Source organism: Camelus ferus, chromosome 1, assembly GCF_009834535.1.
Source record: "Camelus ferus isolate YT-003-E chromosome 1, BCGSAC_Cfer_1.0, whole genome shotgun sequence".
Lineage (NCBI taxonomy): Eukaryota > Metazoa > Chordata > Mammalia > Artiodactyla > Camelidae > Camelus > Camelus ferus.
This window is the reverse complement of record NC_045696.1, coordinates 80,626,729-80,642,035: the sequence shown is the minus strand read 5'-3', so window position 1 is coordinate 80,642,035 and position 15,307 is coordinate 80,626,729. Positions and strand designations below refer to the sequence as shown.

The 15,307-nt window shown below is 41.1% G+C and overlaps 1 protein-coding gene across 4 annotated transcripts in view; it reads left to right on the top strand.

Annotated features, from left to right (window-relative positions):
* Positions 1–4,691: 4,691 nt before the first annotated feature.
* The window catches only part of FNDC3B (fibronectin type III domain containing 3B), a 295,396-nt gene continuing 284,780 nt past the window's right edge, over positions 4,692–15,307 (top strand). For 2 of the 4 annotated variants that reach the window (XM_032484331.1, XM_032484312.1), the window contains exon 1: positions 4,692–4,899. The gene's annotated coding sequence lies outside the window, so the exon portion shown is untranslated. Of the gene's footprint in view, positions 4,900–5,683; positions 5,804–15,307 lie in introns of those variants that run through there. The other 2 variants (XM_032484336.1, XM_032484322.1) reach the window with 1 other exon arrangement.

Sequence of the window (15,307 nt, the reverse complement as noted above, 5' to 3'; positions counted from 1 at the left end):
ACTACACAAAAGAGGAGAAAGAATTTCAATATGATATCCAACTATTTACAAGCAGAATGGGCCCAGTTGGCTCTGCAGTAAGTTCACTTTTTTCCAATTCATTGTTTTCTGGTCAAATCTCAGAATCTTTTCTTGACTAAAATGGTTTGTGTCTGAGGCACTTAGCCTGACCTAAAAACATTTCTTTGCTTCATTTCCCCTGAAGGACACATATATCTATATCTGTATCTGTATCTATATGTATATCTATATCTACACTTATTTCTATTGAGGGCAAGTTTCGAATGTGTTTGAGGAAGATAATATTTAGCACACCTGGTGTGAAGAGGCCCAGGTATCACACAGCAGTCTTGACCTCTTAGGAAGAGAAAATGACCACAGGACTAAGTCAGGTAGGAGAGTGGGCAAGAGAGATAACAAAGACCATGAAGGAAGTCAGACCCAACTTGCTCCCCAATGGTGTGTGGTTCAGAGTAAGTCAGTGTGACAGACAGATTCATAGCTTTTGAAATAACTTTGCCTCAAATTTACCTCTAATTGGAGAAAAATTACTAGTGGTAGTTCTTGGCTTTGTCTTGTGCTTTATCAGTGACTTGGATAAGTCATGCTTGTCATACTCATCAATGTCACAAAGCTGGGAGAGGTTGCTTGATAACAAACTCAATGTCAAGAAAGTACTAGGTAGGCTGGAATGTGAGAATGAAACTTAGAAATAAAATTTAACAAAATTAAATAGTCAGCATTAATTAAAAATCCATTAAATAAAATCAGTTGTATTCCTGATGGATACCCAGCTTGACAACTTTTCATGGAAGTAGCATGAGTTAATAGGATGAGGAGCCTGTTAAGAAAATTAGCACAATATTAAACTGTAATGATATAAGCATTTTGTCCAAATTAAAGCAGGAAAGGGTACCACTCCATGGTTGTGTTCTGATTATGCCTGAAATATTAGGAACAGAATCTGAATACCCAGCTCTCAGAGCTGTTGAACAAGTAGGCCCCCAGAGGCAGTGGAAGAAAAGCATGGAGAAAGATCTGGAAGCCGTGTAATGAGATGAAGAGTTCATCAAATCAGAGATGTCCATCCAGGAAAAGAGAACAGGTTTCACAGATATGGTCAAGTCGTTGGAAGGAAGTCATGTGGAAGGTGACTGTTTTTATTTTATCTGCCTCCAGAGGGCAGAAACAGGACCCATGGGGAAAAGTTGCAAGGAGGTGGGTTTCAGAAGACTTGGTTTAGACCTAGAGTTGTTGATAAAAGGCTGTCTTGGCAAGAAGCATTTTCCCTTTTCCTGCTGGTATTCAGGCTGGGCCTGGGTGCTTAGCTGTCATTGACATGGGAGAAAAGATTCTGCTTAGGGAAGGAGAGCAGGCTGAAAACCTTGAGGTCTCTATCAACCCTGTGATTTTATGAGCCCGGAAAGCCATTCAACCTCTACCTGAAGAGTTCTGATAACTGTGGGACAGATACCCTTGTTTGAAATGACTTCTAAAAACTTATCTATCTATCTATCTATCTGTCTGTCTATCTATCTATCTGTCTGTCTGTCTGTCTATCTATCTATCTATCTATCTATCTATCTATCTATCTATCTACACCTACAATTTGTCTTGCCTTGAACGATAGTAGGGAAGGTGAAACTACAGCTTTGACTGGTTAAATTGTTTTGGGAAATGTGTTTCACTGCAGTTGCAATACTGCTCTTAGATTTTATTGACTGAGCTGGCTGTCCTTTAGTTCGTACTCTAGTAAATTCTCAGCACTCTTCAAAATAGGATTAATTGGCTTTTCATAAATGTTCATCAGATATGGCTCAGGACGTTAGAACAAAAAGTAGATGCAAGGAGTTAATGTCCTCCAAGGTCAAGATTGGGTTTCAAGATTAGAGGCAAGACTGAGCCTGCTGTGACAATCAGCAACCCCCAGCTACAGGCAGAGGAAGGATACTGAGACCGAGAACCTGACTGGGTCTTCTGGATATTAGGTATTACTAGAAAAAGTTTCGAATTTAAAAATTTTGGACTGAGAAGTATTACAGGTTTAATGGTTTGAGAGTTTTCAATGCTAGTTTCAAACTCATGCTTCCCTATATGTTAAAAGTGCATTTCTTTTGTTATGATGTAAGTTATGCAAGATCAGGAAGTGTGACTTTCAATCTTTTATTTTTTAATACGACTCAGCCTACATTGCATGGGCGATGGAAGGGTTTACAAGTCTGTGTATTTTGTCATAGGCCTTAACTTCCAGGCATCTCATTTGGATGTTAATTTTGTACTTGAGCAAGTCCTAAGCTGCTTTTGGAGCGAAGTAATGGCTATGGTTTTATAACTTAGGACCTAGGGTGGCAGATGACTTGGGTTGTCAACACCAGACAGTAATATTCATTGCCTTAGGTTGAGGCCCTCCTTCCCATTTGCAGACCCACCATCTGGGCTAAGACTTTATCATCTCCCACATATGTTCAGGGTATGCCTGTCTGACATGAACCTTGTTCTATATCCTGCTGCCAGAATAATCAGCTTTGAAATCTCCTTCAATCACTTCATGCCTTTATAACCCAGTGTGATGTCTCATTGTCTTTAATTTAAATCCCTCAACATGCAGTTGGGAGCCTTCTCAAAAGTCCCATCTTTTTCCTTGAATTTTCCAATTTTCTGTTCTATTAATTCCCTCCAGAAGAGGCATCTTCATTCATTCAATCATTCATTCATTCAAGGAGGAATCCATATTTATTTACTGAGTATCAGGTGCTTGAGGTTTTTGTTCCTCACAGCAATCTTAGCAGGGAGGCAGTATCACCCTTTAGTAAAGAAATGACTCAGGCTCAGAGAACTTTAAAAACTTGCCCAACGTCACTGGCTTTTGTCTGACTATAATTTCCATGCTTTTTCTACTACACCATACTTCCTCTCATTTTGCAAACATTTATTGGTGTTCTACTCTGTGCCAAAACTGGTGTTAGGTGTTAGGATAAGAAGACAAAAGAAACATTGAGATTATATATATGAACATACATTTAAAATTTTAAGGCATCTTAATGATTCTTCTTAATTACAACAAGTTCAGCCTAGTGGAAGAAATTGGCAGAAATAATTCTGTCTCCTGAATTTTTCTTGCCTACTTTTTTACCTCCTTTGCCAAGCCTGTCTTTCTACATTTGAATTCAAACTTCAAGCCCTCTGAAGTTTGCCCATTTATCTAGTATTTCAGATTCTTCCACATACTTTAAAATTAATCTATTCAACAAACATTTATAAGGGGGAACTATATTCAAAGAACAATGCTAGGTTGATGCTGGGGATACAAAAATGAACAGAACCTGGTCAAGTGGAAGAGATGAATAGTGACTTCAGAGCAATGTGAGAAGAGCTGAAAAGAATTATGAGACTGTGGGGCTATGGGGATGGAGGGGGTGATTTTAGCTGGAGCTCAAAGATGAGGAAATGATCTTCAGATAACCTAGAGGAAGAAATAAGCTTCAGACAGAGTGAAAGCATATGCAGAGGGAAAGAGGTGCTTGGAAATCATAGAGTTCAGCTGGGTTGGAGGTCATGGCTCACGGTCAAACCAGAGAAGCTGAGACAGGAGCTGGGGAAACACTGCTGTTTTTTTTTTTTCTTTTTCTTCTCTTCCAATGCAGACCTATGACCTAGGATTGGACCCATGTTTTAGAAAGATGGCTCCAACAGACTCTTTGAGGACATTTGGGGAAAGAAGCCAGTTAGAAGGAGGGCCCTGTTTGTCTGGATTCACCATTATCCCCTATATTTCAAAAAAAAGAATAGCAAATTCCAGAAGGAAAGGAGTTATTTCTCAGTACTCTTATGTACTTTGGGCTTTAATACAGTACTGTGTATAATAACTTTATCTGATAAATGGTTGTTATGTGTTATTTAGGTCAATGAAAGTAATACATTGCTTCTGGTCACTACCTAGTGTTGCTTTGTAGCCTAATAATTGAGGCTGAAGGTAATTATTTAAAACACCTGGGAAGCTAAAAAGTGAAGTGGCCTCTCTGGGATAGCTTCTACTTTCTTGTCTCCTGAATAATTTCAGGGCTGGGATGGGATGCAGTCGGTTAACCATTTTGAGTCTGTACAACAGGATACATTACATTTGACTTAATTAATATAAACTCAACAGTTATGTAATAATTCCCCTTGTGGCCTATGCATTGTGCTATGTTTGACAGATACAGAAATACAGATATGAGTAAGGAACAGTCTCTGTTCTTGTGAGCGCATATTGGGTGCTGAAAGGGGAGACAGACATTTTAACTTTGGTATAATAAAATCTGTTCGTGCTATGTTTACCGTATGAACAATGTGTTGTGGGAAATAGAGAACGGAGTGACAAAAGAGCTCACAAAGTTGTGAGGATTAAAAAATTGTCAATATATGTGTAAATGAAAAAATAGTCTTAGTCTTAGCTCTGTGTATTACTCAGCAAACACTACATTTATATTGGTGTCGATCTTTTGCAGAACATATAGCTCTCACCTTTCAGGAGTTGCTAGTTCCCCTAAGCCTTAGACTTTTAGTCTGGCTGAACCAAAAAGAGTTTTTGGTTAGTTATGCAGGCCAAAGTGGGGAAAGGAGGATCCCACAGCAACTGCAAATCTGAGCTTGCGGCGCCGGTTATACTCGGCAGATTACGGCAGTGGGCGGGACCCAAATCCCCATGTGGTCTCGACATCATTGACATGGCGGAATCCCCCATCTAACCCTCCTGGTTATTTGAGCGGCGGCGGCGGACGGAGGAGGCGGAGGAGAGCAGCAGCGGCGGCGGCGGGAGCAGCGAAGGGGCGGCAGGGAGCCTCAGGGCTGGTGGCTGGGAAGGCGTGGGAGACCCGGTGTGTGGCGCGCCCGGAGCCCCGCGTTTCAGCCCGAGGGAAGGTAAGGCGTGCAGGAGCGGTAGCCTAGAGGGGACCTGGACCCCTCGCCTCCGCCGCCGGGTCCCGGCGCGCTGGAAAGCCCCGGCCGGACGCCGAGTCCGCCAAAGTGCGTGCCTGTCCCGGAGCGCTCCGGGCTTCCCGAGGAAAACTTGGCGCCAGTGTGCTGGGGCGCCTCGAGCTCGTCTGGGCACCCCGGGATCATGGGGCCCGGGATGGGGTCAGTCTCCGGTTTGGGGCCGCGTCTTGCTGGGCTTCAGGCCCCCGCCCGTTCCCTTAGCTGGCCAGGACTTGGAGGAGGGAAAGAAACGGGTAGATTCTCCTTGATGGAAAACAAAACAAAACAAAACAAAAAAACCCTTGGGCAGTGGCTCCCGGGTTCTCCCTCCCCCCTCGTCCTCCTGCAGCCATCCCAGCAGATTTTGTCCGAGGAATCCGCTCCCCCTCCCGGAATCTCCGAGGCAGGAACGCTGCCCGGGAGGGGGAGGGCGGGTGGAGAGGCCGAGGAATCTTCGACGTGTCACTTTCTGAGGCTGTAGATTTCCATATGGTGGAGGGAGGAGGGCGGGCGTGTGAAGTGGGGCTGGAAGTTGGGGCCGCCTCTCCGCGCCAGGCGGGGGGCGGGCCGGGACCTCCGACCCGGGGATGCTCGCGGGGAGGGTCCTGAGCCCGCGCCGGCCCCCCGCCCGGGCCAGGCCTCTCTGGGACACTCCCCGCCTCGCCGCTGGCCACCTCCGAGCGCGCCACGTCCTCCCTCCCTGTCCTGCCCCCCAGGCTCCCCCCGGGCTGGGGGCGGTAACCGGCGGCCGCGGCCGGACTCGGCGAGCCAAGCGGTGGAAGCTCGGGCGGGGGAGCGGGGCGCGGCGGGAAGGAGCGGGCGACCCGGTGTGTGGGCCAGCATAGTTCCGGTCAGTCGGTCACCCCGAGGGGCGCCCCGGCCGGGGGTGGGGTGGGCGGGCGGAATCCACGTCCTGAGGCGGTCGGGAGGGGCCGTGCGGACCGTCTGGTGCTCGCGGCGGGGCGGGGGCCGCCGGCGTGGGAAGAGCCTGTCACTCTGGGCGGAAAGTGGGGCCTCGGGCTGTGCCCGCGATCTCTCCCAAAGGTCCGGTCCCGGCGCCCAGTGGGAGCCCGAGCCCCGGGGCCCGGTGTCCCTGGAGACGGGGCTGGGCCGCCCGGCGGCGCCGTTGGCGGGGAGGCTTCCAGGAGTCCGCGGTTGGGGTTGGAGCTTTTCGAATCCCAACTCCTACCCTGCTATCCCTGACGAAGGGAAGCAGTGGCATTTTATCCAGACAGTGCCATTTGCGGACTTCCTTGAAAGTTAAAACTTTTTATTTTCTTCTCTCTTCAGCCTAGCGTGTTCTTGAAACAAAATTTGGAATTTGGCCGCGATGGGCCAACGCTGGGACCCCAGATCCACGCGTTTCTCTCTCCATCCCTGTTGCTTTCTAGTCTCCCTCCCCTTCTTCCAGCCAGACTTAATCATATTTTGGAACAGGCGAGGTCTTTTGTTGGGTGGGCACCCCCTTGATTGCTTGTCTATTTACTTTTTAATGTGCAATTAATTTGATTTGAATTTCCTCCAGTTTCCAGGCCCTGTTAGGGAAAGCTAAGGAAGAGGGAACACGCCACTTTTTTTTTTTTTTTTTTTGATGTGGAGAGAGGTGGGGCATTGGGAAAGGGGAGGCATGGTGATTGTGGGCAAAGAGTCAGAGGGAGCAGACAGACCCGGAAGAAAAGGAATCTGCTCTGGAATAACACTTTTTTTTTTTTTTTTGAGGCTTCAGGCCTTGGGCAAAAATGCACCGCTCTGTTCTGATTTCTACTGCCTGAGTTGCTCTTCATTCTCAAGTTAAATCTGTGCCTCTGGGGCCCTGGACAACGCCTGGGGAAGAGGCCCGCAGCCCCAGCCAAGAGCAGCCCGTGGCCCTGGTTTTGTACCTTGAATGGGGGCCCTTGGTTCCCCCTAATTGGAGGCCGCCCTGTTGGAACCATCGTTCAGTAAATTTCCTAGCTCCCGTGGAGCAGCTGTTAAGGAGGGTAAAGTCTTTGGGCTTGTTTTTGATCCTGCAAGGGGACCTCACCCATGAGGGTATAATTCTCACTTTGTTCGGACACTAGAGGGTCACCCACAAGCTGGCTGAGAATGAGGAATAGCTGGTAAAAAGAAAAAGTCACTAAAAATGGTACTTAAACTCATACGTGCTTTTAAAGTGTTTGGTTTAAATGCTTCTAAGAAAAAAATTCTACGGAAAGATAATGTTCATTTAAAAGAGATGTTAAAACTGCAAGGTATCATCATGGAATAGGAGGTTGTAGCTTCTAATTACAGTATATACAATTTCAGAAAGATATTCCAGTAACCTTTTAAGACAGACTTTATAAATAGCTCACATCAGACCATGGGCTGTACTGGAGAGCCAGTCTTCTGGGGTTTCTGGAGGAATGCTTGGGATCAGTTAGGAAGCTAGCTCTTTGAGCCTAGGTACTAGTTTACTCTGTAGGAGTTTGTGCTCCTTTTCCTTAACAGCTCATTTAACGTGGTGGAATTTGATAGCGTCCTTGGAACCTAAAACCCGAAGAATTTCCCAACTTTACAGTTTTAGGAAAAAGAGGCCCAGGGAGGGGAAGTGACTTGTCAGCACTACTATCATAGATTAAAATCCAATACGGGATTGTATTAATAGCTACTCTTTCTTGGATATCTAATGGGTACTAAGTACTATGTATTGTGCTTTTTTATGTATTATCTCATTAAAATTCTAATAGTCTTTCAATTTAGCTGATGTTAAGGACATTTTACGGACAAGGCATTGAGGTTCACAGAAATTTAGTGACTTGCAGAAGACCACATAGAATTTTCTTTGATTGTGGAAATGGTTCTGTATCTGTGCTGTCCAGTGTGGCAACCACTAGGCACGTGTAGCTGTTGTACCATTTGAAATGTGGCTAGTTTGAGGAACTGTGTTTTAAATTTTATTTACTTTTAATTATTTTAAACTGCTACTCGTGGCTAGTGGTTAGTTACCATGTTGGAGAACACAATGTAGACCTTTCTGACTCCCAAATCTATTCCTATTTAACTGGGTCTTACTGCTTTTTAGATCTCGTAGTTCACTTTTCTTTCTTCCATACTACTAGAAGATGCTTACGTTCAGCTCTTAAGTGAACTCTAAATACTGAATTAGTGATAGCTCAAAAACAAACAAAAAATGTTTTTTTTTTAAATGCTTGCACGTCATAGTAAAAACTCATAGACACTTTCAGTGACACTTCCTTGTGTGGTTGAAATAATTGCTATAAGGGAATCAGAGCTTATTGGTTATTTTAGTGTAATAAAAGGTTATAAGGAGGAGGCAGTATGAAGAATCACTATTGGGAAGTTAAAAAAGAAAATGACCCCAACATCCATGCTTACCTCTTCATTGGTGATTCTTTTTGTCTTTATAAGTGTCAGGTAAATAATACAACCAAACCATCATTCACTTTCCTTTGTGTAGCTGCACAATTAATCTGAAGAATTAAAGTCATTGCTTTACTACCAAAGAATAAAATTTAAAACACTAGATTGTCTATGAATTGGGAAGAATATGTTTAAGATTGACACAGACAGCAGGAAAGATTCTTTTGGTGGCATATGGTCAAATAGTTTTCTGATTAGTGGATTTAATTTAAATCTGTTGCATTTCAGAGTTTATTTGGTAGAAGGAATTTCAACAACTTTGATTTTTATATGAAATAGTGAAAACTCCAACTCATGTTAAAGTTAAGCATTCATTTATCTGGATTTCATCCATAAACAAACTAACAATACTTTTTTCTTTCCTTTTTTTTTCCTCTTTGCATGTTGCTTTCAAGAAAAGACAGTGATAAAATAGTCTTTTTATTAGGATTTTTAAAGAGGTGACTTCCAGGTTCCCTATAAATATATCTGAATCTGCTGTACATTTCATAGTTACTGTACTGCCCAGGGATAATTGCAGTTCATAATCCTGACCCTAGAGCATTAGACGAACCTAAAAGACCTACACTAGTAAATCAGCTTTAAATTGCTCTATATTATTTTAGTGTTCTGTGGATTGCAGGGCCTCTAGCTCTGAAAATTGTAAGTTCAACCGAAAATGAGGCATCAGTTAATGAGACTGTTCAGAGAGCTGAAAAACTCTGTTCATACCCATTCCTGACTATTGGGATCATAGTTATTTTCAAAGAACCAACATAAAAACCGTGTTATAAATAGGAGTATAGTGTTCTTGTGTATGTGACAAACAGAGGAAACATGATTTGACTCGTGTAGTTCTGTTTGTAGGACATCAAGGTACTTAAAACAAATGAGAGAGAATTTTACAAGATGTTGAAATTATGGGCAAAGATTAGAAATCTTATACACCCTAGTGAGGGTCACATCTGAGTTATCAGTTTGAAATCAGAGTATCTTTTCAACCTATCTGTGTTTTCACTTTAGAAATCGTGATTACCTCTTATTCACTTTAACGAGGTTAATCCATTCAATGAGAGTTTTTTGTGGTGAGACGTTGTTTTTAAGTAAACCTTAATTCTATCCTTAACAGCTGTTGGGAATGCACTTAAGTGTTTGAGGAGAAGCTTTATTCCTTAGTTGACTGGGAATGCTTTTGAGTATAGGAAAGTGTATTTTTTGCCTTAAAATGCCCACTATGGTATGGTATTAATGTGTTTTAAAAAGGCAGAGACTGAGTTACTGTGGCTAGACAGAGGAAGCTTTCTATGGAAGCCAAGCACAGGCTCACTTGAGAGGATGACTTGATGGTTGGTACTTGAACTCTTTGCAAGCTACATCTAGTGAGCGGCCAGTAGTCACAAGCTCATCCAGAGGGGAATTGTTTGTGGTGCAGGTTTAGTATCAAGGATCGGTATGTAGGTTGGGGTGGGAATTCGGGGGTTGGGAGATTTTTAAACCACCAAGTCTAAATCAGATAAGATAGACAATAATGATCAGCCATTATAGGTGGGGAGGTTTCTCAATTTGAAAATGGATCAATCCTCAGATCTTTTTCTTTTTTGTCCCCAGTTGAGATATGCAAGTTTAACATTCTGAAACACCTGGGTTGTGATTTCCTTGGCTGATGAGATGTCCTTGGCAATACTCACTGTCAGTTCAGGCACTGGCTTCTGATGTGTTTTGTTTCTATAATATTAAAACTGCATGTCAGTTTTTAAATAACTGGAGGGAGAAGATTCATTAAAATGGTATTGAGCCAAAGTTAGCATTTTTTGAGATTCCAGTAAGTATCTGTTTAAAATGTCCCTTGTATTAAATGATTACATTTTAGTTTAAAATGTAATTTTTATTTCATTCACTTGTTTATTGACTCAGAAGGCATTTATTGAGTTCTAGACTAGATTCTTTGTTAATAGAATATTCTTTCCTGTTCTGACTTTGCTTTTGGCAAGTGCAAGGCATTCTTTTGTTTACTTACAGGGGTATTTTGCTCATATTTTTGGAATGTTGTGCAGAGAACTATGTCTACCACCAAACTCCTAGAGCAGGATGGTGACAACTTCAATCTTTGCTCCTTTCTGAAATTTGAGAAATGTTAAATTTGAGTCACACACTAGAAAACCTCATGTCTGAGTAAGTGGATGTAAATACTTAAATGTTTAAAATTCAATTTGTATTAGAGTTTAAGGCGTCTGATATATCATTGTTTTGCCTCTGAAAGATAAGATTTTTATAAAGGCAACCAGTCAGAAAAATTTGCTTAAGCAAAGTTGATACAACACTAACTCATAGTGTTCAATTATGAAAAGCTTTCTGTTGAAATAATTGTCTAGAAAATGATCTTGATATGTGAGCAAATGTAGTATGTTTGAGAAATAATGGAAGATTCTAAAATCCCAGGAAATAACATGATTTAATTTATTCTTAAGGGGCTCAGTCAGATTCTACACAGCTGGTGAAAGAGGGTCTCTATAAAAATAACTCTCTTGTTCTGGATGTAACTAATTAGGAATTTGCAGTTATCCAGGCAAGTCCAGGATAAAGTTTGGCTTCCTATTCTGTATGAAAAGGTATTACTGTAACAAGTTTCAATAGCTCATAAGGGGGAATATTTACCTAATTAGGAGAACAAACCATTTTTAAGCACCTTGGAAAAAATCAGTTTACTTAAAAGCAATGTGGAACTGCAACATGCGTTCAAGTCAGTTCTAACTGAGCTTTTACTAGAGGTGCAGGAGCCTTTGTAAGTCTTTGACTGCCATGAAATAAATACGGATTTACTCATTGCTATCACTTAAACTGGGTATAGTTTACCGGCAAAAGTTAGAACTATATTTTTGTATGCAAAATAAATCATGAGAATAAGTGAATATCTACCTCCCCTATCTCACCCCACCCCCATTAATAGACTCCAACTGTGCCTATTGTTTTAATGGTTTTCTGTTGGCTTTTGTTTTGCTGCTTGTCTCTCATAAGCACTTGATGGCACATTGGGGAGAGCAGGTGTTAAAGGTTTAGGAACATCATTATTGCTTTTAGCTACCCATCTCCTCCATGTGAATTTGGGCAGAGTTGTGGAAAGTTTTGCCAGTGGTATTTAGATAAGCTCATTACACATCCTCTCTTCTGCTTTTACTGAAGTAAGATGTTCCTGGACAGCTTATTTCCAGGTACTTTGTGAACTGACCCACAAGAAGAGTATATTTCTTTTAAAATATTTCCAGAATATTTACATCCACTTACTCAGATGTGAGGTTTTCTAGTGTGTGAATTTTTAGGGTTCATATTGACCAGTTTTTACAGTATAAGTTGTAATTTTAGGATCCTTGATATATTCTTAGATACTACTCCTTTTTCTCTTATATTTTAAAGTCTTTTCTTTTTAAACCCATTTTATGTCTTCTATTGTTTAAGTTGTTTAAGTCATTTAAGAGGAAAATACTAAGTCTTCAGATATTGCTTCTTCTGACTTTTCTGTTTTGGTTTATCTTATCTCAGGAAAAAGTTTCAATTTAGGTGAATCAGAAAAATACTCAAAAGTATGTTGAATCGGAACATTATACTGTTTTGCAGTTGTGAACATAAAAAGCTACAGCTCCTGTGGAAAACAGTTTTGCGGTTTCTCTAAAAATTAAACATAGAATCACCTAGTCCTTCCATTCCTTGGTATGTACCCAAAATAAATGAAAGCAGGGACGCAAACGGATACTTGTGCACCAGGGTTTATAGCAGCATTATTTACAATATCCCGAAGGTGGAAACAACCCAAGTGTCCGTTCACAGATGAATGGATAAACAAAATGTGTCCTATACACACGATGGAGTATTATTCTACTATAAAAAGGGATGAAATTCTGATACCTGCTACAGCATGGATGAACTTTGAAAACATTATGATGAGTGAAATAAGCTATACACAAAAGGACAAATATTGTATGTTTCCACTTACGTGAAGTACTGCAAATAGGCGAATTCATAGAGACTGAGTATAATAGGGGTTACCAGGGGCTGGGGCAAGGGGGACAGGAGTTACAGTTTAATGGGTACAGAGTTTCTGTTTGGGGTGATGAAAAAGTTGGAAATGAATAGTGGTGGTGGTTGTACAGGGTTGTGAATGTGCTTGATACCACTGAATTAGACACTTGTAAATAGTTAAAGTGGCAAATATTATGTTTATTTTATCACAGTAAAAAATTTAAAAAAAATGGAAGGAGATTTAATTTGTGTGATTTCAGTTTGCCTGTTTGTTCCCCTCGGTTTACTTCATGCTGTTCTGTAGATCATCCCCCAGCCCTAGGCCATTTTTGGAGATCAGAGTTACCTTATTTTATTAACTGACTTGAATTTAAGAGGAGATTATTTCAAAGTAGTAGATCTCTGGAGGGAAAATAAGATTTTTTAACATTCAGATGAACCAGGTAGTTTATTAATATCCACAGACTGCGTAGGAACATAATTTATCCTGAATTTCACTGTGAGTCATCCAGAAACCAGAAAATTGGATGTACAATTAGATCTGTCATATTTTCTAACCTTTGAACATTTTTTTTTCAATTTTTTGTTCGCCTTCAGTAGTTAGGAAAAACTCTGCTTTCCACTCAGAGAAATGGTCGAAGTCATCTCAGTACTCCTGTTGGAAATGCATTAGGTGCTAACATTCTTCAATTTGTTAGACTAAAAGTTATGGGGAGGGGATAGAGGGAAAGAAAGAAAGCAGTAGTATTGTTTTATTCCTCTGAACTTGTCTCTAGCACATAATGATTTCATAGTGGTGACTGCTCTGAGTATTTTTTTGCTTCTGAGAAATTGATGTTGAGTTTGGGCAGATCACTTATGAAAAGATGGGGCAGACTTTTTGTTAAGTGAATATAAAACTTAAACATCAGATGTAAGTGCATGTTAGGAATACTGAAAATAGCAGATAACAATTCAAATGGAAAGATACAAGTTTATATACAAATAAGTTCAGGGGGAAATTATCTACTGTGTTCTGTAATGTCTTTGCCATCCATAATAGTTCATTAATTCCTGAACTCCTCAAGGGAATGCTGCTGGTATGTGTGCATGCTTCGTGATCTGTATGGGTATATTTTCTTCGCCCTGTGTGTAAATGGCTTTCATATTGTAGCAGGTCATTTTTGTGGCCTAGTAATTACTCTAGAGATAGGATCGTTACCAACTGATATCAAAAGTTACTAAGAGTCACAGTCTCTGTATCTCGTAGAGATACAAAGGATTACATCACGTTCACAGACTGTTCTTTGATTTTTGACACTTTTCTAAAGAAAAGTGTCTCATTCTGTTGTAGCTCCTCATGTTCCAGACACATCATTTTACATAATTTATCATTTTCTTTAAATCCTTCTGGCACTTTATCTGTGCTTTTCAGAACCCTTGTCCTTTTCCTTGTTGTCCGATTGTGTAGGGATGATTACTGATTTAACTTAATGTCTTTCGCGGTGAGTGCATAGTAAATGCTTATTGGATGGTTGGATGAATTCCTCGGTTGAATGTGCCACTTAAACTTAGTACTTCTTCTCAGGCACTCAAGTCAGTATTTCTTCTACTGAAGTTGATCTCTTTGAAGTATGGGCCATATTGTAGGCATTGTTGTGTTTCCACAGTTTTCCTGAAAAATTTTTTTCTCCTAAGTATTAAATTAAAACAAAAGCATGAGTCACCTTCAGTGCAAACCTGGCCTTTCTCTTAGGGCTATTTTAAAGAAATGAAGTTCTCCAGAGACTTTTTCATGTCTGTATCAGATCACTAATTGATTTTGAAAATTTGAACAAATAGCTTCTATTTCTATTCCCTAAAAATGTGGCCCTCGATTATGTATGTTTTGCTTGTCTGTTGGAGTCAGTTTGGGAATTATAAATTAGAAAAATTACTTTCTGAAAAATGTAACTTTTCAGAGATTTGTAGTAGTTGAAAACAATTCTTTTATATGGAAATTCTAGAGGGAGGGATTAAGGGAAAGAAAAAAAACCCAACATGTGCCTTGCTGAGATGTTGAGGGCCCAGCAGAGAGAGTTGATGCTGCTAGACTGGTGACCAGAGTGTTTCGTGCTAAACTAAGCCATGGAGAAAGGGTCAGAGAGCATGTCATGGAAACCTGAGGAGAATGACCTCAGCCATTTGAAGGTGGAGTCAAAGGGTACCTGAGAAGGGAAGAATCTTCTGGAGGATTATAGGGCTAATGTGTGGATTTGGGGGGGTGCACCCATTCTTATTCATTATGTCTGGGGTGGGATCTGGAAATCCTTATCAAGCGTTCCAGGTGAATGATATGATCAGTCAAGTTTGGGAAACCCAGGATTGGGGACTCAGCCCTCTTGGTAATTTATCCTTTTAAGGTGTTTGACCTGATGGCTGCAATGAAGAGAGGTGGGCGGAGCACTTAGGACACCAGAGAGAGGATTCCAATTAGAATTGAAGAGTTCCTCAGAAGGGTTTTATCATCACATGCTTTGGGGTAAAACGATAACCAGCCCTTGGCAGTTTTACATGGAAACGAGGACCCTTGTCATTTGAGCACTACTTCCAAACACTGACTACAAATTGGATGTAAAATACAATAGTGACCAGCAATTCTCGATCACATACCCTGTGCCAGGCACTTATGTGTATGTGTGTATATATGTGTATATATTCCATGTTCATTAAATTATGAAAGGTAGATGGTATTTGTTTTCCTATATGTTTCCAGTATCCACCGCCGAAGGCAGAACATACCCGGTGCCCTGTAAATGTTTGTTGAGTAAACTAAGATTAGAAGACATGCTCAAAAGTGTTGAAAAGATCACCTAAACTGATCCCAGAACTTCTTTTTCCAGCTATATGACACTGCTTCTTTAATAGTTCACATTAAATGTCTTATTTGTATCTCCAGACTTGGGACAGTGTCTGTGTTCCCAGGCAGCCAGATGCTAAG